Source organism: Camelus bactrianus, chromosome 26, assembly GCF_048773025.1.
Source record: "Camelus bactrianus isolate YW-2024 breed Bactrian camel chromosome 26, ASM4877302v1, whole genome shotgun sequence".
NCBI classification, from domain to species: Eukaryota; Metazoa; Chordata; class Mammalia; order Artiodactyla; family Camelidae; genus Camelus; species Camelus bactrianus.
This window is the reverse complement of record NC_133564.1, coordinates 10,469,039-10,492,503: the sequence shown is the minus strand read 5'-3', so window position 1 is coordinate 10,492,503 and position 23,465 is coordinate 10,469,039. Positions and strand designations below refer to the sequence as shown.

The following is a 23,465-nucleotide window of genomic DNA, read 5'->3' as shown; positions in this document are numbered from 1 at the left end:
TACTAAAGTGAGGAACTGCTTCTGCTTGATCCATGAGTGACTCTGGTGGTCATTTTAAAGAGGCAGCCATCCTGACCTCTTGCTGTTCTTCCTGTGCATGGAGCAGGACAGGCCTTCCCAGAATCTGGAATGTTCCTCCCTGTATATGGACATGCTTGTCCCCTCACTTCTTTCCCAGTCTGTCAGATGTTAAAGAGCCTGTCCCTTAACCATCCTGAATGACACGTGTGCTCACCTTGCAACAGACACTGCTAGTTTCCTCCAGTATCCACACTCCCCTTTGACAATGATTAGATCCCTAATTTTCACCTAGGCATGTGGTAGCCTAAAATAAAGCCGTTTCCCAGCTTTTCTTGCACCTAGATGGTTTGACTAGTCAATGAAACATAAGGAAATGGTATGTGAGGTATGGGGTGTGTGGTGTACCTTTCCTTTTTACTGAGTAAAATCATACGTGATGGCTGGAGCTCCAGCAACCATGTTGGCAGTCACACATGGCAGAACAATCATAAGAAAGGAATTTGAATTCCTGACACTATAGAGCATCAGACTAGCATTGGACTTACTACCTCCTGACTTCTTGAAAGCAAAAACAACAACCCCCCCAAAAAAACAAAAAACCTTTTTAACTTGTTTAAGCTTGTTTCAGGTTTTTATTTGCAGCCATGCCTAATCTTCATTATTATAATCCCCCTTACCTTGCCTTATGTTATATTTATTTCTGTGATATAATATGTATTATCTGTTTTTCCCTCTCTAGAATGTAGGCTCCTGGAGGGGAGGGACTTTTTGTTTTTACTATATTTCTACAGCCTGAATCAATCCCTAGCAAATAGGAAATCAATACATAGTGAATGAATTAAAGGAAATTCACACTCTAGGAAGACATGTCATGTTTTTTCCCTAGGACTTACTGGCTACCCCTAGCCCACTGCCACTGTGTAGAAGCATATGGGGTGCTTTTCTAATCTAAGCCCTCTTCCTTGGCAGTGCTCCCCCGAGGCACCACTAAGTAAGATCTATAGAAACAGGTTTGTACAAGGGAATCCCTCTCTCCAGCCTCCAGCATTGGATCCAAAGTAATGAAATCACAGACCATCAGATACAGATTATGAGCCAGACAGAACTGAACACTAGAGTATTGAAGTCAGGTAGACTTGCAGTCATAATTGGTTCATGGAAACCCCAAACCACACACATGCTGATGCTTTGGGAGTGCAGGAACAAGTATTGCAGAGAGGCAAATGCAGCAGGCACACAGCCCATGTGCCCCAAAAGATGGGGGGTGGGGGGAGAGGCACAGCTGCCCGCTGTCTATCCTGTGATTTCTAGCTGACTCCCAGCAACTGAGTTAATGGAAGTTCCTTGATTCTTTATGATAAACTCTTCTACCTAATCCACCCTGAGTAGGTTTGTATTCTTGGTTTCGGAACAGTCCTGCTAACGTTCCCTACATCTCTTTGGGGTATGTGCTCTTAAGGACAGATCTGAAGCTCTTCCCAGGCTGGTCCAGACCTGCATTTCTGCTGCCATATTCCATTGCTTGCCGCCTTCTAGACTAAGCTTCAGTCACACAAGTCCCTTTCATTGTCTAAAATAGCCATGCTTTCTGGTACCTTAGCATTTCTGCAAGCTCTATCATTTCTGCTGGAATTTTCTTCCTCTCTGAGTCACCCATCCGGACCTAACTCAAGTTTTCTTTCTACTGAAAGCACCCCCAGACCTTGTGCCCTTCCCCTTCCCCAGAGCATAGTAAACGCCCTTGGCTATGCCTCTGTTATAGGACCTACCATAAGTTACTTCACTTCTTGAAATATTTACCAGAAAAGGTGCTCCTGAAGTCATCTCTTCCTCCTCTGTGTAGCCTCTGCCCAGGCCATTGTCCCCAACATGCCAGATTCTCGGTCCTTCACTCAACATTTTTAAGGTTGTCTGTGATTTGCCTACTGACAGTGCCCCCATCACATCCAGCCATCCAGTTCCCCAGACGTCCCTGAATGAGTCTATTTCCATGTACAGGTTTGGCTAATCCACTATTTGCTAATGGCCCCCACATCTACAGATTCCTTCTCCCAAGCTACGAACTTTAAAAAAAAAAAAATTCTGAGCCTGGAAATTCTACAAGGATTTTGCTTGTTCTTAGCAGAAGCACCAACCCATCACCCTGCTCTTTTCTTTGAATCCTCTCAGTTTGGTGCTAAAGACTTGAAGTTGCCCTTCGATCTTCCCTTGGCTTCATCCACGCACTCCCCACGCTGTATTGTTACCCAGTTGGCTGGTGGGCTTCCTTTATCCCAGTTCCTTTTTAAAGAGATGTCTTTCGGCTTATCCTGCCTTCTCCACTGGCTGCAGCTCCTCTCACCCGGACGGTTGTGCTGCGACCTAGTTCGAACCCTTCCCACACTGCTGCCAGCGCCGCCTTTCTAAAATCTGATCTCATTCTTCCCCTTCTGAAAATCCTGTTTCAGACTCCTGTTTTCTGGGATTAAAATCGCACCCTCTTCACGGTCGCCAGGGCCTTTCACAATCTGGCCCAGCTTGCTCTGCACCTGTGCCAGGCAAGTGTAAGTGGAGCAGTCACTGGCTGGGCACCGCAGCGCTGGCCTGACCGACAGCCGCCTTCCAGCCGTGCAAGCAGCCAGCCTTCCGTGGACAGTAACGCCCAGCCACCTGTTTCTCCTGGAATCCCAGTTTCAGATATGACTCATGCTGTTGGCAGCCGGTTTTGGTTGCGACTCTTCCTTTCTAATTTTGTCTCTTTGTGAAGTATTTAAACTTGACACATGGTAATAGCTTGTTTTTGTTAGTTGCATGTACATTTCAGTGTGTTACAAATAAACTATACGGTAATTTACAATGATGCCAGCAGAATAAAATAAGTAATAAAATAAGAAAATTGAGGAGAGGTGGATACCGTGATGGCAAGATGAGGTCAGTCCCTGCAGACCTCCCGATGGTGAGACCATAGCTTTATCCTGAAGTCGGCGCCCAGCTTTCAGAGCCTGGTGTGCAGAGAAGTGCAAGTGATCTACGTCTAACACCAGAGAATAACAATGATACACAAGTAACAAGTAACATCAGAACAGCTGTCTTTAATGCGCATGGCTTACAGTTCCCGCGAGCAGCCCAGGATGCTGACCAAGCAGAAGGCTCTTGAATGGTCTTGCCAAATTCAGGTATAACTGGGCACCTGAGGCAGCTGCACTGTGGCTTACATACTGATAAGGGGTACAACCATTTTTTTTCTCCCACACTGGAAGAGCAAACACACCCTAGCAGCTGCACTAACAACTGCTGGCACTACTGATAGGCATGGAAATATTATTTTTGGATTAGAGTAGTAGCAGAGATTCCTGGTATCAATTCTCCCCTTCTTTGTTAAAAAAAAAAAATCCGGAATTAATGTGGGATGGCTGCCATGCAGCACAATGACTGTCTTTCCTAACTGCCCCTTATAGCAAGTGTGGCCACGTTGACTGCGTTTTGGTCAATGAGACGTAAGCATAGGTGTTGAGACCTCCAGGAAGTGTCTTGAGTGGGCGCTTCCTTTCTCTCCCGTTTATCTCTTCCGGGTGGTGGAATGAAAAAGCGGTGGCTAAGGCTTGAAGAGTGACTCTGGGCCATGTGGCAGAGGATTAAGATGGAAAGAGTTGGGATCTTGGAGCTTCTAGGACCACTGCTGAGTGTGCATGTGTGTATGAAAATTGTAGCTAAAGTTAATCCTGACCGAGAGAAAAAGAGGATGTTTGGAAGCTGGAGTCCATGACCTGCTTTTGCAGTTTCAGAAGCCAGGGCATCCTTTCAGGGAGATACTGGAGATGTGGAGTGGGCAGAAGGAGAGTGGAAAGATGGTGCCCACAGCCTTGCTGGTCTGCAGAGATCCCAGTCAGCCCCTACGTGTGTGTTAGATTAGAAGCCTGACCATCAGACTGCAGTTTTTAAGACACACAAATAGGCCTATATCATGGAAGGACTGTGAGCTGGGCATGTCAGTCTGTTGCTTCTATGCTGAGTCTTGGGGGGATAGCTGTTGTGAGTCCTGCGGGCCCATTTGTTTCCTCTACGCTGTGGACGCAAGCCCTATTGGCCTTCAGAGTTATGTGTTTGGGGGCCTGCCCAGGTTGCAGTTTAAAAGTTCGAGTGCTAGGTTTTGAGTTCAAACCCTCCACTTTTTAGGGAGAAGCTGGGAGCTGTGAGTCACTGAACGTGGGTCACTGTGCCAGGAGTGGGGTTTATGCTGAGATCGTGTCTGCCTCTCTCCTACCCATTCAACGTGGGCTTTTTCTCATTTGCTCAATGTGTAGGACTTGCTCAGCTAGTTTCTGGATTTCTTTCAGAGGAAAAATTTTTTTCATTTGTCGCTATAGATTCAGTGTGCCCATGGGAGGAGATGAGTTCAGGAGCCTCCTATGTGACCATCTTGAACCAGAATCTGTCTGTTTAATGTTTTTAAGGAAACTCAATAGTCTCTTCCACAGCATCTGTACCAAATTACATTCTCCAAAACAGTGCCCAGGTGTCCCCTTTTCTCCGCATCCTTACTAGCATTTGTTATCTTTTTGAAGATAGTCATTCAACAAGTCTGGGGTGATACCTCATCCTGGTTTTGATTTGAATTTCCCCGATACTTAGTGGTGTTGAACACATTTTCATGTACTTTCTGGCCATTAGAATATTTTCCTTGGGAAGATGTCTATTTGGATCCTTTGCCCATTTTTAATTGAATTATTTGTTTTGCTGTTGAGTCGTATGAGTTTCTTACGTATTTTGGATAGTAACCCACTATCAGATGTTTGCAAATATGTTATCACATTTGGTAGGAAACCTTTTCATTTTGTTAATCACTTCTTTTGCTGTGTAGAAGAAGCTTTTTAGGTTGATGTAATTCCACTTGTTTATTTTTTATTTTGTGGCTGTGCTTTAGGTGTCCTATGCAAAAAAAATCATTGCTGACTCCCATGTTAGAAGATTTTCCTATGTTTTTTCTATGGGAGTTTTATGGTTTCAAATTGTAATTTAAGGAACTCCATACTGTTTTCCATAGTGACTGTATCAGTTTTACATTGATTTTATAAATCATATTGATCATGGGTTTTTATCCTTCCTTTTGTTCATAAAGTTGGGTATTATATTGACTTTGTGGATATTGAACCATCCTTGTACCCTGAGCATAAATCACACTGATTGTGGTGTATGATTCCTTTAATGTATTGTTGAATTCAGTTTGGTGATATTTTGTTGAGGATTTTTACCAACTATGTTTATCAGAGATTTGTAATTTGCTAGTGTCATCCTTATCTGGTTTTGGTATCAGAGTGATGCTGGCTTTGAAAATGAGTTTAGAAGTGTTCCCTCCTCTTCTATTTTTTGGGAAGAGTTTAAGAGGAATGATATTAATCCTTCTTTTAAAGTTTGGCAGAATTCACCAGTGAAGGCCAGATTTTGCTGGGAGATTTTGTTACTGATTTAATCTCCTTACTAGTAATCTTCCTGTTCTTGTTTTTAATTTCTTTCTAATTGAGTGTTGAAATTCTTTTCCACTTCTTCTAGATATCAAATTTGTTGGTGTATAATTTTTTATAGTATATAAAATTATAGTATAAGGTATAATTTTTTATAGTAGTCGCTCATAATCTTTTGCATTTGTGTTATCAGTAGTAATGTCTCTTTCATGTCTGATTCTTTCCATTTGAGTCTGCTTTTTCTTGGTGACTCTAGCTAAATGTTTGTCAATTTCATGTCTCTTTTCAAGGAATTAGCTATTAGTTTCATTTCTTTTTTATTGCCTTTTTAAACACTGTTTTATTCATTTTCTCTTTGATCTTTATTTCCTTCCTTCTAACTTTGAACTTTGTTTAACCTTCTTTTTAAAGTTGTTCCTGAGGTTTAAAGTTAGTTTATTTGAAATTGTCTCTTGATGTGGGTATTTTTGCTGTGAACTTCCATCTTAGACCTGGTTTTGCTGCATTGTAAGTGCTTTGGAATGCTGTATTTGTATTTTCATTTGTCTCAAGGTGTTTTTTTATTTTTCTCTCAATCTTTTTCTTTGATCCATTGTTTCTTCAGTAGCTTGTTGTATAATCACATATATGTAAATTTTCCTATTTCTTTTTGTAATTGATTTCTAGTTTTATACTATTATGGCTGGAAAAGATGCTTGATATATCAGTCTTCTTAGATTTATTAAGACTGGTTTGTGAGCAAGCATATGATGATGTATCCTGGAGAATGTTCCATTCACTTGAGAAGAATGTATATTCTACTGCTTGTTTTGTATATAGCTGTTAAGTCTTTCTGGCCTATCATGTCATTTAAGGCCAATATTTCCTTATTAATTTTCTGTATGAATAATCTATCTACTGATAAAGGTAGGGCATTAAAATCCCCTATTATTACTGTGTTGCTGTTTCTCCCTTCTAGCCTGTTAATATTTGCTTTATATATATTTAGATGCTCCTATGTTGGGTACATAAATATTTGCAGTTATATCCTCTTGTTGGATTGACCTTTGTATTATTTTGCAATGCCCTTCTTTGTTTCTTTTTAAACAGTCTTTGTTGGAAAGTTTATTTTGTCTGATATGCGTATAACTACTCCAGCTTTCCTTTGGTTTCCATTTAAATGGAATACTTTTTCCCATCCCTTTTGTTTTGTGTATGTGCTTACATCTGAAGTGAGTATCTTGTAGCCAGCATATAGAGGGCCTTGTTTATTATTTTTAATCCATTCAGCCACTCTGTCTTTCAACAGGATAATTTAATCCATTTACATTTAAAGTAATTATTCATAGTTATGTACTGATTACCATTTTAATTGTTTTCTGGCTGTTTTGTAGTTTCTCTCTGTTTCTTCTTCTCTTGCTCTGTTTGTGATTTGATCACTTTCTTTAGTGGTATGCTTAAATTCCTTTATCTTTTGTTTATCTACATTAGTTTTTGGTTTGTGGTTACCATGAGGCTTACATAGAACAATTTCTATTCTAAGTTGATAATAACTTAAGTTTCAATGCTTTGTAAAGCTCTACATTATTTCTCACTCCCCCTATGTTTTGTGTTTTTTATGCCCCAATTTACATCTTTTTATCCTGTTTATCCAATAACAAATTATTGTAGTTATAATTGTTCTTACTACATTTGTCTTTTTACCTGCATAGTAGCTTTGTAAATCCTTAATCTACCACCGTCACTACATTAGATTATTCTGAAGTTTGCTATACACTTACCTTTACCAGTAAGATTTATAACTTTATGTGTTTTCTTGTTACTAATTAGCATCCTTTCCATTCATCTTAAAGAAGTCTCTTTAATGTCTAAGGCTAGACCTAGTGTTGGTGAACTCCTTTAGCTTTTGCTTGTCTGGAAAACTCTCTCTTTCTTTCAGTTCCAAATAACTTTTTCAGGTAGAGCATTCTTGGTTTGTGTTTTTCCCTTTCAGCAAATTGAATATATTGTGCCACTTCCTCCTGGCCTGTAAAGTTGCTTCCGTAAAAGCTGATGATAGTCTTCTGAGGGGTCCTCTTGTACATAACAAGTTATTTTTCTCTTGCTGCTCTTAAGATTCTCTTCTTGTCTTTAACTTCAATATTTTAATTATAATGTGTTTTAGTGTGGGTCTCTTTGGGTTTATCCTATCTGAAATTTTGTGGGATTCCTGGATCTGTATGACCTTTTCCGTTTCCAGGTTAGGAAAATTTTTAGTCATGATATCTTCAAGTAAGTTTTCTGCCCCCTTTTCTCTTCCCCTGTGGGGCCCCTCAAATACTAATGTTGATCCACTTGATGCTGTCTCAAAAGTCCCTTAAGCTATCGTCACTTTTTTTCATTCTTTTTGCTGCTCTGATTGAGTAAATTCCACTGCCCTGTCATTGAGTTCACTGATTTTGTTTTTCTTCTGCGTCATCTAGTCTGCTGCTAAACCCCTCTAGTGTATTTTTTATTGCACTTATTGTGTTCTTCAGCTCTTTGACATCTGCTTGGTACTTTGTGTTTTCTCTTTGTTGAAGTTCTCGCTGTGATTATCCATTCTTCTCCCGAGTTTGATGAGCATCTCTTCTTAACCATTACTCTGGCCTCTTCATCAGCTAAATTACTTACCTCTGTTTCATTAAGTCATTTTATGAGATTTTATCATTTTTTCTTTTGCTTGGAACACACCCTGTGTTTCTTCATTTTTCTTGACTCTGTTTTGGTTTCTGTGCATTAGATCAAACAGCCCCTTCTCCCAGTTTTGCTGGAGTGGCCTCATGTAGATGACAAACCTTATTGTTCAGCACTCAACTTGTTCTTGCTTGTCTCTGAAATGTTTTGAGTGTGCAACATGCTATTTTATTTTTAATGGTTCACTCTATTTTATTTTTATTTGAGGTTGTGTCAAGACCTGTCAGTGTTCCAAAGCAGAGGCTTTCAGTCAGCACCTAGATACAGGCTGATTATAAGCCAGACTCTCTGTTTTTAGCAGCTTTTAAAACATGCAAACATATCCAGTACTATGGGACCATGACCCTGGCTACCAGTGCCAGGTGAAGTAGAAGTGTCCTCTGGTCTGGAGGATACTGAGGAGCTATAGTGAGAGGGGTGCGGAGGTGGTGCGCACCGGTCTCCATTCCCTGCCAGCACATCTGCAGGCCCCTAGGTGTGTCCCAGACTGGAAGCCTGCCCCCTGTTCAGAAGCTCCAAGATGAGCAAATAGGCCTCTTTTAAAGAGACTGAGGATCTGTTTCAGTCTTGTTTTTATGCAGTGCCCTTGTGGTGGTAGCCTGCCAAGAGCTATCTCTCAGACTGTTGCAGTCCCCATGGGACCCAGGATCACAAGGCCCTGAGGCCACCAGAGCCAAAAGATCTGGGGCATCCCCTGGGTAACACCTGCAAAGACTGGGGCATTGGATGTAGAAACCAGGGCACCAGTTTGGTGTAAATGCTCCCCTCTGAGAGATACTGGTGCTCGGAAGCACAGCAGAGAGAGTGTGTGAAGACAGCACCTGCCCTCTGAGGTCTCTGGAAAGGATAATAGTTAGATGTGTATTTAATTCATGTAATGGATGTGTCTATAATGATAAGCTAATAAGCTTCTTTCACAGAAAAAGCGAGCTCCTGGTTCTGTTGACCCTTGCCGTGTCATAAAAGTGTAGCCTTTTAAGACCTTTTCTCTGTTGATTATAGGTTTGTGGGACCTCTGAATGTAAGCCCCATTGGAAAATCAGAGCCAGGCAAAATAGAGATGTCTCCTTGGTGGCAGCTGCAAAAACCAGGCACCAGACAGAAAACTGGGCCACCAGAGTCATGTAAAAGCTCCCCTCTGGGCGTAGCAGGTGCTCTGGAGTGCAACAGAGCAAGAGTGCAGAGGTGACACCCACTGGCTGGAGTAAGGCAGAGGGTGAGCGTCAGGACAGAATCCACTGGGAAAGAAAAATGGAAAAAAGAAAAAGAAAAAACATATGCCAGCTGGTGCACAGTGGAGGGTGAGTGTAAAGATGGTGCCCACTGGCTAAAGCAAGTCGGAGAAAAAGTGTAGACTTGGCAGCTCCAGGAAAGAAAATCGTAGTTTTCAGTGTATAGATCTTTCATCTCCTTGGTTGAATTTATTCCCAAGTATGATTATTGCTATTGTAAATAAGATTTTTAAAATGTCTTTTTTGTATAGTGACTTGTTAGTGCATAGGAATGCAACTTTTTGTATGTTGGTTTTGTTTCCTGCCACTTTTCTAAACCTGTTTGTCAGTTTTAATGGTATATTGATAGCCTTTAAGGTTTTCTGTGTGTAAGATCGTATCATCTGCAAACAGACAATTTTACTTTTTCCTTTCCCGTCTGGACGCCTTTTCTTTTGTCTTGCCTGGTTGCTCTAACTAGGGCCTGCAGCGCTATATTGAATAAAAGTGATGAGAGTGGGCACCCTCGTCTTGTTCCTGAAATTAGAGAGGAAAAACTTTCAGATTTTCACTGTTGAGTATGATCAGCTGTAGGCTTGTTATTTTGGCTTTTATAATGATGAGGTACATTTCTTTTATACCTAATTTGTTGAGAGTTTTTACCATGAAACTGTTGAATTTTATCAAATGCTTTTCCTGCAACTATTTCTTTTAACCTTTATACTAGTCTTACATGTGATTTACACACCACCGCTACAATATTAGTGTCTTATGAATTTGAGCATTGATTTGCCTTTCCCAGTGAGCTTTATGCTTTTGCATGCTTTCACACTACTGGTTAGCATCCTGTGTTTTTGGTTTGAAGAACTCCTCGTTGTGAGGAACTCTTTCGGCTTCTGTTTGGGAATCTCTCTCTCTCTCTCAATTCTGAAGGATAGTTTTGCCAGCTCAAGTGTTCTCGTTTGGCATTTTTCCCTTCAGCTCTTTGAATATGGATCATCCTGCTCTTTCCTGTCCTGCAAGTTGTCCACTGAATAATCAGCCTAAAGACTTAGTGACGTTTCCTTGAATGTTACAAGCTTCTTTTCTCTTGCTGCTTTCAAGATTCTCTTTTATTTTTGACAGTTTTATTATAATGCATCTCAGTGAAATCTTTAGGTTGACACTTATCTGGAACCATTCAGCTGCATGGCCCTGAATGTGCATGTCTTTCCCCAGATTTGGGAAATTTTCAGTCTTTGTTTTTTTCTTCTTAATTTTTTAAATTGACTTGCAATTGGTTTACAATCTTGTATTAATTTCTGGTGTACAGCATAGTGATTCAGTTGTACATATACTTGTACATATATATTCCTTTTCATGTTACTTTTCATCATAGGTTATTACAAGATGTTGAATATATGATGTTCCCTGTGGTTTACAGTAGGACCTTGCTGGAGGGTGGGGGTGTAGCTCAGTGGTAGAGCACATGCTTAGCATGCACCACATGCACGAGGTCCCAGGTTCAATCCCCAGTACCTCCACTAAAAAATAATAATAATAACAGTAGGACCTTGCTGTTTATCTATTTTATATATAGTAGTTAGTTTCTGCAAATCCCAAACTCCCACTTTATCCTAGTCTTTTTCTTTAAGTAAGCTTTCTGCCCTTTTCTCTCTCTTCTCTTTCTGGGAGTTCTCATAATGCAAGCATTTCTCTTGACAGTGTCTGTCATCTCATTTGCTTCTTTCTTTCCTTTAATTTTTCTTTTTTCTCCTTTGAGAGAATAATTTAAAATGATGTGTCTTCAAGTTCACTGATTCTCTCTTTTGCTCAATTAGACTGATGTTTAAACTCTTCATTGCATTTTTAGTTCATTCTGTTCTTCAGCTCCAAAATTTGTGTAGTTGTTTTTTGTTTTATTTTTTTAAACTTATTTTGTATTTTTATTTTTTTTAATGTAGATAAATTATTTATCTGTGTTCTCTTGTACCTCTCTGAACTTTGTTAGATCAATTATTTTGGATTCTTTATCATGCAATTTGTGGGTCTCCGTTTCTTTGGTGTCAGTCACAGGTAGTTTATTATGCTTCCTTGTTGTAGTGTTTCCCTGACTCCTGTGAGCCCTGTAGCCTTCCATGGGTGTCTGCACGTTTGAAGAAGCAGTCATGTCTTCCAGCCTTGATAGGCTGAGTTTAGTAAGGAAAAGCCTTCTTCTGTAGGTGGGTGTGCATGTTAGCATATCGTGGCCCTGTGTCTAGTGATGCAGGATGCCAAGTGTGAAGACATGTGGCAGTTCTGAGTTGAGAGTGGCGGAGAGATCTGCATGATTGGTCCAGGCTACTAGGGTCTATGACATTGACAAGTGTGTGAGCCTTGGCATCAAAAGCAATGGAGCATCTGTCGTAACTGCAGAGATTGTTGGAGTTTTCATTGACACCCTCAGATCTGGTGGTGTGGGACCCAGGTAGACAGAGCCAGCAGTGTGCACACGCTCAGCCAGGGAGGCTGGTTGCAGGTGGCTGTGTAGTGGTGGCGGCTGGCTGCTGGCACCCATGCAGTGGTGAGGGCCAGGTCCAGAAGCAAGGCCTGGGGCCAGGGCAGGTGTGTCAGGCAGCTCCAGGCACCTGGGCTGTCAGCGTGCACTCGTAAAGCTGGAGGTGCGAGATGTAATATGTGCATGTGCAAATATTTACCCATAATGCAAATATTTCTCTTGATGGTGTCCATAATCATAACTTTTTTAGAAGACAAATTTCCTATTTTGAATTCTTGATTTTAGAAACAGGGAGAGGGGATAGCTCAAGTGGTAGAGTGCTTGCTTAGCATGCATGAGGTTCTGGGTTCAATCCCCAGTACCTCCTCTAAAAATAAATAAACCTAGTTACCTCCCCCCACCAAAATAAAATAATTAAATAATAAATAAAACATAAAGCTATTTTTTTAAAAAAGCAAGAAAGAAACTTTAGAAACAAATTGGGCCTTACACCATGGATAAATGACTCATAATTCCAACCAAAAATAATACACACACACATAAACTCTAAATAACAGAAAGATGAACACGTGTAATTTTAACTTTCAATTACCACTTAATATGTAATGACAGTGCCTTAAAATAGATGTGCCTAACAGCCACAGGTTAAAGTCACATCAGGATGCTACAATGACGTTCTCCAATTCCCCTGTCTGGGCTGGGCTTGGGTGATTGGCCATCTGAGTGACAGTGTATCCCCAAACACTCTCTGGAAGGAAGATGTTTTCTGTATTTTGAACTCACTGACAAGTTAAGATACATAATGCTACGGCATGGTATATTCTTGTACAGTGGATGCTCAGGTTAGGTTTTTCTTTCATTTTCATATTTGTCAATGATTTATACATTAGTTACTGCTTGGATAGGCAGCTGACATTTATTTTAAAACCTTTTGCATTTGGACTTGGTTCAAAATAAGACACGACTGAAGAACCCCTCCCCACTGTCCCCACCGTCCCCCTCAATGTAAATACCTTTGCCCCAACGTAAACTGGTGGAAATTGATTTTCTGCCACATATCAGAAAATCACCAGGAAAGCACAACATAAAGCAAACATTTACCCCAGTGGGGGAGGATGAAACTCGGGTGTAAAATGGACATCAGCAAAGTTCCTGGTTTAAATTATAGATTAACAAAGGGTTCGAGCACTCACAACTGTCTTGCTTAAGATCAGTCACGGAGATTGTCGTTCCTCTTACTGCTTTGACTTCATAACAAAAGTTTAAAGTCGGGTTTTATGTACAAGTAAAGAATGTTGAGAGACGCTTTTTTTTCCAGACTTGGGTGGGCTAGAAGCATAAATGTATAAGCTATTAATGTAATTAGAATGAAAAATGTATTTTTCAAGGGAAGTAAATCTTCAACAATAACAAAAAAAGTCACCCATCCACAATTAAACTATTACCTGAAAAAGGAAATAGTAAGGAATAAAATATGGGGTACTTTTAAAAGGCACAAGATTCATAGGTGCTGGAGTCATTCTGAAGACACCACACAGGAGTCTGGGGTTACTCTTTTATTTTTTATTCAGGTATAATTGACATATAACATTATATTAATTTCAGGTGTGCAATATGATTTGATATTTGTATGTCTTGCAAAATGACCACCACAATAAGTCTAGTTAACATCTGTCACCATGAAGTTACAAAATATTTTTCTTGTGATGAAAACTTAATATCCACTCTTTTTCCAACTTTCAAATGTGCAATACGGTTTTATTAACTACAGTCGCTACGTTTCCTTTATTCATCCATCTAATGGACACTCGGGTTGTTTCCGTGTCTTGGCTACTGTAACTAATGCTGTAATGAATATGGGGTCTGCATATCTTTTCCAGTTAGCGTTATTTTCTTCAGGTAAATACCCAGAAGTTGATGGCTGAATCATGTGGTAGCTCAATTCTTAATTTTGGGGGGTATCTTTCATGCTGTTTTCCATGGTAGCCGCACCAATTTACATTCCCACCAACAGTGCACGAGGGTTCCCTTTTCCCCACAACTTGTCACCTCCAGTCTTTTTGATGGCAGCCATTCGAACAGGTATGAGGTGATTGCTGATTGCGGTTTTGACACGTATTTCCCTGATGATTATGACGTTTAGAATCTTTTCACTTACTTGTTGACCATCTGCACATGTTTAAGAAAAATGTCTATTTAGATCCTTTGCCCATTTTTAAAAACACATTAAGAATTAGGTAATAATAGAGGTTTTTGCTTTTGAGTTATATGAGTTCTTAAGATTAATATCTAAGGTTAGTCTCTAAGATGCATTATTAGATCTATGACATGAAAATACTTTCTCCCATTCTGTAGAATGCCTATTCTTTTTATGGTTTCCTTTGCTGTGAAGATGCTTTTTAGTTTGATACAGCCCTCTTATTTATTTTTGCTCTTGTTGCCTTTGCTTTTGATGTCAGTTTTTAAAAGTTATCAACAAGACTGATGTCAAGAACCTTATCTCCTATATTTTCTTCTAGGAGTTTTATGGTTTCAAGTTTTACACTCAAGTCATTAATCTACAGTGATTGAAATCATAATCACTGTTCATAGTGTTCTTGTGAGTCCTTACCTTCCCATGGTATCATTCGTAATCTTTCCTCTTTCATGTCTGATTTTTTTCTTGGCAAGTCTTGTTAACGTCTTGTTTGTTAATCTTTCAAAGAATAAGCTCTTGGTTCATCTTTTCCATTGTCTTTTAAGTCTCTTTTCCCTTTATTTCTGTTCTTACCTTTATTTCCTTCCTTCTAATTTTGGTTTCTTTGTTGTTACCCTTCTAGTTCCTTGAGTTGTAAAGTTAGGTTATTTATCTGAGATTTCTTATTTGTAGGCATATTTATTACTGTGAACTTCCTCTTAAAACTGCTTTTTGCTGCATCCTGTTAGTTTTAATGTGATTTATTTCCATTTTCATGTGTCTCTGGGTGTGTTTTAATTTCTCCTTTGTTTCTTCATTGACTGCTGGTTGTATGTATGTTGTATGATCTCCACATATTTGTGAGTTTTCCAGTTTCCCTATTGTAATTAACTTCTAGTTTTATACTATTGTGGTTGGGAAAATGTTTGATATGATTTCACTCTTCCTAAATTTATTAAGACTTGTTTTGTCATCTAACATGTGATCTATTCTAGAGAAGTTTCCGTGTATACTTGAAAGAATGTATATTCTGTTGATTTTGGATAAAATATTCTGTATATATTTGTTTAAGTATCTGGTCTAATGTGTCATTTAAGTCCAGTGTTTCCTTACTGATTTTCTGTCTGGAAAATGTATCTGTTAATCAATGTGAGATACTAAAGTCCCTGACTATTATTGTATTGCTGTTTCTTTCCTTTCTGTTAATATTTGCTTTATATATTTATGTGCTCCTTTGTTGACTACCTAAATATTTATAAATGTTACATCCTCTTGTTGGCTTGATCCTTTTATCATTATGTATTGCCTTTCTTTGTCTGATATTATTGTCTCTGATTTAATGTCTGTCTTGTGTGATATCTGTAAAGCTACCCAGTTCTTTTGGTTTCCGTTTGCACAGAATATCTTTCCCCATCTATTCACTTTGTGTGTGTGTGTGTGTGTGTGTGTGTGTGTATGCTTAAAGCTGAAGTGAATCTCCTGATGGCAGCATATAGATGGGTCCTGTTTTTTAACCATTCAACTACTCTGTCAGTTAGAAATTTACTCCATTTACATTTAAAGTAATTATTGATGGGCAGTTACTCATCAGCATTTTAATTGTTTTCTGGTTGTTTTGTAATTCCTTTCGTTTTCTTGCTCTACTTAATAAATATTAATACATTTTGTGTTCTTCCTTTTATCCCTCCTTCCTCTGAATCTCCCTCTTCCAAGGCTTATAACTAAGATTGAACACACATATGCACACACACACACAAGCTGGGTGCTGGTTGTGACTATGTCAGTGAGTATGCCTATATTTTAAGGCTATTTTTCTTAGGCCAATTTTTCCTCTGTAAATATATGGTCATTCTTCTTACTATTGCTCAATTATATTGGGATGGAAGGCACACTGTGGCTTTGTATCTTTCTATCTTTCTATCTTTGTATCTTCCCCCAACATTTTGGGAGTATATATGTGCAGGTCTGTCAGATATGGTTTGAATGGCTTAATTAAATTTTGCCCAATAAAACAGAAGTACTTTGGAAAAAAATAGGAGAATTAACTTTTACTTCTTAAACAGTTGTCTCATCAATTGTCTTAGACAGTGATCCTTATCCTTCAAAAAAGTCCACTTAATATTTTTTTACTAAAACGTATGATTTTAAGAATTTGATTGGTCCAACAAGTATCACTGTGTAAGTAATCATTTGTCACTGCTCTTTTAAAATTGCTAAACTCATTTTTTTTTCCTTCCAGTTTTGTTCTGTTGCAACTGACACGCAGCACTGTGTAAGTTTAAGGTGTACAACAGAGCTTTGACCGACGTACATCATGAAACGGTTACCACAGTAAGTTAAGTGATCACCCATCATCTCTTATAGATACAAAATTAAATAGGAAAAATGTTTTGTCCTTGTGATCAGAACTCTTAGGATTTACTCTCTTAACAACGTCCGTATGTAACACCTACCAGTGTCAATTACACTGATCACGTTGTGCATGACATCTCCAGCACTTACTTCTCTTTTAGCTGAAAGTTTATACTTTTGACTGCCTTCCTCCAATTCCCTGTCCCGCCATCCCCTGCCTCTGGTAATCCAAGATCTGATCTCTTTCTCTATTAGCTTTTAGTTATGGAGTCTAATAATTATTTTTGAATGTTTTGCTTTGAACAAAGTAACTTTATCATACTATCTAGAATAAGCTAGTTCTTATACTTGGATAACAGATTCAGTTGCCTCGCTCTACGTGATCATTACCTAAACACCAGTTACAAGTTGGGAGGTAGCTACCAGAAATGACAACTTCTGTTTTAGGGTAATTGATCTCCAGCTCACTTTCTAATGGTAGTTGGGTTGCAGGGCTAGTTACCCATTTGGATTCTCCTCGCGTGTGACAGGAGCCCTCAGCCCACTTCTCCCAGCGTTACAGTAGGAGGAGCCGGGAAGGACTGCTGGAAGGTTGAGCTAGTCTAGCGTCTTAAAGGTGGGGAGACTGAGCCCGAGACATCCTGCGTCTGCCCCGGGCACATGGCTAGTGTGTGGCGATGCCGGGACCAGCTACACGGCACAGCCTCTGCTCCCCGTTCCTCCCACTCTGACGTGTCATTGGCATTTGGCTTACGTGTTTATGTGGATGCTACATCAATACTACTCTTCATGCAGATTTAAATTTGGCTTCCTAGGCTTCTGTTGATCTTGGCAGATAAAAATGGACTTGAGAGCGAGCAGTCAGATTTCTTTCTTTCTGGCTTAACTTCAGCACATCCAGTAGATCAAAAATCACACTTAAAGACTTGATTATAAGTTAGTAATTTGCAAACCAAAAGAACATACATGTAAGGCCCTTTCCGCTGGTCAGAGTTCACTAGAGTGTGGGAGGTTTTCCCCAGCTTTCCTTGTGAGTTACTGGGCATCTTCACAGTTTGTCAGTGTTGTCACTGCTGTTGCTTTTCTCTCCCCACCCCCTCTACTCATGATTTATTTTTTATGTATATAACCCAATAATAGTTACATTGGCTAGAAACGGGGACAACATTGTTATATTCAGTGTTCATGCTTTGAAACAAATGTTGAAAATTAAATTATTTTTCAAAAGTCTTTCCTTATAAATAGCTTCAAAATTTCTGAAATAAACAAGATTAAGATTCCACCATACTGTTTTTCTAATCGGGACTCTTCTAATAATTTATGTCATTTAAACACATTATTCTTTTTCTGTTGAGAGATATACATTTTGGAAACGTTCCTTCCCCCCATTCCTGTCATTTCTGTAAAGAAAACACTGCCATTGGGGACAGATGGTTTGAATGACCTACAGATGCTTGTGACTCAACATCAATCACTCTTCCCCTCTGCTAGAGAATCCCCGTGTTAACTCCCCTGTCATCTGCCAAGGGGTGTCAACAGCCGCCCTGTATAATGTGGTTCCTTCTGTGCCGATGACCCTTGATGTGTGTCAGTTGCCTTGACCTGTGACCATTCTATTATCCGGCATCCGAATGTCTCTCTGATAGATTGATTTGGCCGGGCATGCTACCTCATAGGACAGTTAGAAAGGACGGCTCCCATTGTCTCTGGCTTTCAAACCTTTCATTATGTATTGTCCAGGGTGGGTAATCAACTTCCTCTCTTCCTTTATTTTCTATACCACTCACCACACTCTATATTACTGTTTTTCTTATCAAAACTTAGAGCTTAGATTTTTAAATGATTGTTTTTTCTCTTTTGGAAATCCAAGCCAATTTCTTCTGTTTACTGAACAGTATATTACTTTCAGATATTTCTTCTCTGCCAAGAACTTTATTTATTATTTAATATTACAACAGCAAAATCTTCTACTTACAGCCTTTAAAACCCTGGTGGGTCTACAGAGTTTTGTCATTAATCTCATGTCTGAGGCAAGAGAGACATCATTCTTACATCATTATCTCACATTGAGACTCCCAATACATATTCTAGGTTAAATTCTTCTTCATTAATCACTTCAATATTTTCTTATTTATTCTTCTTTGCCCAATATTGTTTAATTCAAAAATCAGTTTGCTCTCACCATGTGCCACACTGCACCAGGCATCAGTAACATCACATTGCAGGAGCCAGACACAGTCCGTGCCTTCACGGAGCTAATAGTCCAGTAAAGGAGATAGAGGAGGCTTATTTTTTTTCATTCAACAAACATTAGATAGTGCTAAGCTCCCCCACTGACTGTAGTGAGCATCTCCAAAAAGAATACAAACAGTAGCTGCCTGAAGACTGAAAACTAAACAGCCTCAGGTAGCTTGAGAGGGAAATAAAAACTTGAAAAATGACCAGTACCAGGGAGTGCTCAGGACTTTTTTCGTTCGTCTCCTGACTTTCACCTGAGTGCAGCCTGGAGATCTGCACTGCAGAACCACACAGTATGTACGGACAGCAAGACTGCCAAGAGAAACCCTGTGCTTCTGGCCAGAGAACCAAGAAAGGGGGCCTGGGGGCTGAAGAGTGCAGGGGATGGGGCAAGTGTTTTCTTCTAAACTCCTTCTCTCTTGGTCCAGCCGTAAAGCTAACTCACCTTGCAGAGGCACCACAGCTGTCGTGGTGACAGAGGCGCCCAAAACCCAAGAGGAAACTCTTTAAGGCCAGAGGAACTGGGACAGGAGAGCCCAGAGAGTCAGAAAATGTCAGGGAAATCCCAGAGAGGCATTGAAGAAGGTCACGCCCTGAATCTGTAGGGATTTGCACAAGCCCCGTGCTCACCCCAAGCTGCGAATACACAGAAGAGGCCCAACGAGGAGCAGAAAGCCTTGGAAAACCGAACCAAGATAGGAAATGCTGCCCACAGAAGGCAGAAAGGAGCTGGCAGTCTCAACCCCACCAGGCTGATTGCCTACAAAAACAGACAACACAGAATTCTCAGAGGACCTAAACAGGACCCAGAGTTTCACAGCTCAGTACTTAATATGTCCAAGAAATAATGCAGAATTACTTAATACAAAACAAACCAGGAAACTATGACCATTTCTCAAGGGAAAAGACAATCAAATGCCAGCAGTGAGACGACTCAGATGTTGGAATCAGTGGGTGAAGTCTTTAAGCGGCTGTTACAACCATGCTTGAAATAAACTAAGGTAGAAATAAGTTAACAGAGAAACAGAAACTGTTTTTAAAAACAAAATGGAATATTTCAGGACTGAAAAATACAGTATACTACAAACTTTAAAAAGATTTACTGGTTGGGTTCAATAGCAGAAAGGAAACACCAGGAAAAGACACACTAGAAAGCAATCCATTGAAAGTATCCAATTGGCAGCATAAAATGAATAAAGATTTGAAACAAAATTAACAGAGCCTCAGGGCCCTGTGGGACAATATCAAAAGTTCTAACATTTGTATCATTGGAGTCCCAGAAGGAGAAGAAAAAGATCAGTGCAGAAAAAAAAAAAAAGGCATGCTTAAAGATTACCAAATTTGAGGGGAGAAGATAAACCTCTGAACCTCAATCATGAAAAACTTGAAGGAAAACCGTGCCAAGACACATTATAGTCAAACTGCAAAAGGAAGGAGAATGGCATTGGGGCAGATAAGGGAGAGGGGGAGAGGGAAAAGAAAGACTAAAAGGACAGAAGGACAGAAAGACTGAGAGACAAAGAGACATAGGGATAGAGAGGAAGAAGAAAAATGGAAAGCAGTAGATGAAAACAACACATTATATATAGACAAAAATGGTGAATGAGCAAAGATTTCTCATCTGAAACCAGATGTTACCAATGTACGTAGATGTAATACTCGTGACAGTGACACAAAAGGGATGCAGTTAAAGGGACTGATGTGGTTGTAAGGCTCCTATGTCTTGCTTATAACGAGAAATTACCTATAGCTAGACTATAAAGTATGTACGTTGTAATGCTTAGAGCTACCAGTAAAAGAAAAAAATGGAATAAAAGATAGCTTTTTAAAAAAAGATAAATTTAAATGGAATAGTGATAAATTTTCAAATGATACATTCAAAAAAGTCAGGAAAGGTAAAGGAAAGGAAAGGAAAGCAAGTGAAATGATGAGCCTAAATTCAGCCACATCAGTAACATTCATGTAAATGGCCAAACACACCCAGAAAGTGACAGAGGTTTTCATGCTGGATAAAAACAAGATTTCATTATTACAGGAGACCCAGTTTAACTATAGTGACATGTTTAGAAGTAAAATTATGGGAAATGTAATACCCAAACACTAATCCATAGAGAGCTGAAGTGGTCATTTTAATAAGAAAAAAAACGGATTTCAAAGAAAGGAAAATTACAGCAAATAAAAACAAAATACATAATCATAAAGGGGTCGATTAATTAAGAAGACATAACGACCTTAAATGTGAATGCGCTTACTACAGAGTATCAAAATACATGGATCAAATTCTGGTAGAATTACACTAAAGGTTCAAAACTAACAACAAAAATCTGTTAGAGCTAACACACAATTCAGCAAAGCTGCAGGATCAAAAAGTAACACATACAAATTGGTTGTATTTTTATACCCTAGGCAACCCAAAAAGGAAATTAAGAAAAAAATTCATTTATGATACAATCAAAAAAGAATAAAATACTTAGGAATAAACTTAACCAAAGAAACAAGACTTGTACACTGAAAACCACAAACATTTTTGAAAGAAATAAAGACATAAATAAATGGAGAGATAGCCCATGTTCATAGATGGGAAGATTTAATATTGCTAACATGACCTACAGATTTAATAAAATCCATCTCAAAATCCAATGGTATTTAAAAAAATACATAAATAGAAAACCCCATCCTAAAATTCATATGGAATCTTTGAACAGCCAAAATCTTAAAAAAGAACAAAATTGGAGGACTCACAATTCCTGATTTCAGAGCTAAAATAAGATGGGTACTGTCATAAGGACAGACATATAGACCAATGTAATAGACCAGAGAGCCCAGAAATTAACTTTTGCACGTATGGTCAGTTGACATTTGACAAAAGTATCAAGACCATTCCACAGGGAAAGGATAATTATATTATTAATGATGCCAGGAGACCTAGATATCCAAGAGCAGGAATGTGAAGTTGAACCCTCCCCTTACACAAGATACAAAAACTAACTCAAAATTGGTCAAAGACCTAAATGTAGGTGCTAAAACTATAAAACTCTTAAAAGAAAACATACAGAAAATCTTTATGACATTAGATTTAACAGTTGATTTCTTGGATATGACACCAAAAGCACTGGCAATATAGAAAAATACATTAAAATACATAAATTGGAATTCATCAAAATTTAAAGCTTTTGTGCATCAAAGGACACTGTCAAGAAAGTGAAAAGATAGTCACAGAATGGGAGAAAATATTTGCAAATCATGTGTCTGATAAAAGATTAATATTTAGAACATATACACCCCCACAACTCAACAACAAAATCAGCACAATTCAGAAATGGGCAAAAGAATTAAATAGACATGTCTTCAGAGAAGATACACAAATTGCTAAAAAGCACATGAAAGTGTGCTCAACATCACCAGTCATTAGGGAAATGCAAATCAAAACCACAGTGAGATACCAGCTCACACCCAATAGGATGGCTATTTTTAAAAAGAACAACAACAAAAAGAACAGGTATTAGTTGAGGATGGGAGAAATCAGAACCCTGTGTATTGCCAATGGGAGTATAAAATGTGCAGCCACTGTAGGGGAAAACGTTCCATTCCTCAAAGTTAAACAGAATTACCCTGTGGTCCAGCAATTCCACTTCTAGGTATATATTCAAAAGAACTGAAATTAGGGACTCAAACAAGTCCTTGTACACCAGTGTTCACAGCAGCATTCTTCACGATAGCCAAAAGGGGGAGGAACCCAAATGTCCAGCAATAGATAGAGATTCTTTAAAATGTAGCATATACATACACAATAACAATTCATTCTTAAAAAGGGGTGAAATTGTGATGTATGATACAACACAGATGAATCTCAAAAACGTAATGCTAAGTGAAATAAGCCAGACACAAAATGACAAATACTGTATGACTCCATTAATATGAAGTACCCAGAACAAGCAATTTCCTAGAGACAGAAAGCAGATTAGAGGTTACCAGGGGATCTGGGGAAGGAGGAATGAATGGGGAGTTAGTGTTTAATGGCTAAAGGCTTTCTGTTTGGGATGATGGAAGAGTTCTGGAAATGGGTAGTGATGGTGGTTGGATAACAGTCGTGAGTGTATTTAATGCCACTAAATTGTATACCTACAAGTGGTTAAAGTGGTAAATTTTTATGTATTTTTTTTTACCACATTAAACAATACCTTTTAAAATATGAGAGAATTTTTAAAGAGCTAAATCTGCAATTATACTTAGAGACCTCAAGACCTCTCTCAGTAACTGATAGAACAAATAGACCAAAAATCAGCAAGGATGTATAAGGCCTGAAAACATTACCGACCAATTTGATAAAAATTGATATTTATAGAACACTTCACCAAAAACAGTAGAATGCATATTCTTTTTAAGTGCATAGAAAGCATTCACCAAGGTAGACTATATTCTGGGCCATAAAAAATACCTTAAAAATTTTAAAGCATAAATAGAAATCATTCCAGTTGTTTTCTGACTGTAATGGAATTAAATTAGAAATCAGTAACTGAAAAATCTCCAAATATGTGTAAATTAAGCAGTGTACTTCTAAATAGCCAATGGAGCAGCATTTTCTAGGGCAGTTTATAAAGTTTGAACTGAATAATAATGAAACTGCAATACATCATATTTGTGGAATATAAAAGAAATTAGAAAAAGAGGACTAAATTAAATCCAAAGCAGGAAGAAGATAACAAAAAGAGCAGAAATAAATGAAATTCAAAACAGATAATAGAGAAAATTAAACCCAAACTGGCTCTTTTACAAGATCAATAAAACCAATAAATTACTAACTAGGCTAACCAAGAAAAACATGAGAGAATGTACAAGTTACCAGTGTTAGGAAT

General features: G+C 38.7%; 1 long non-coding RNA gene across 1 annotated transcript in view; it reads left to right on the top strand.

Annotated features, from left to right (window-relative positions):
• Positions 1–18,972, top strand: part of LOC141575157 (uncharacterized) — a 28,055-nt gene extending 9,083 nt beyond the window's left edge. The window contains exon 3 of the long non-coding RNA XR_012502536.1: positions 16,259–18,972. This is a non-coding gene — a long non-coding RNA (uncharacterized LOC141575157). The remainder of the gene's footprint in view (positions 1–16,258) is intronic.
• The last annotated feature ends 4,493 nt before the right edge of the window (positions 18,973–23,465 follow it).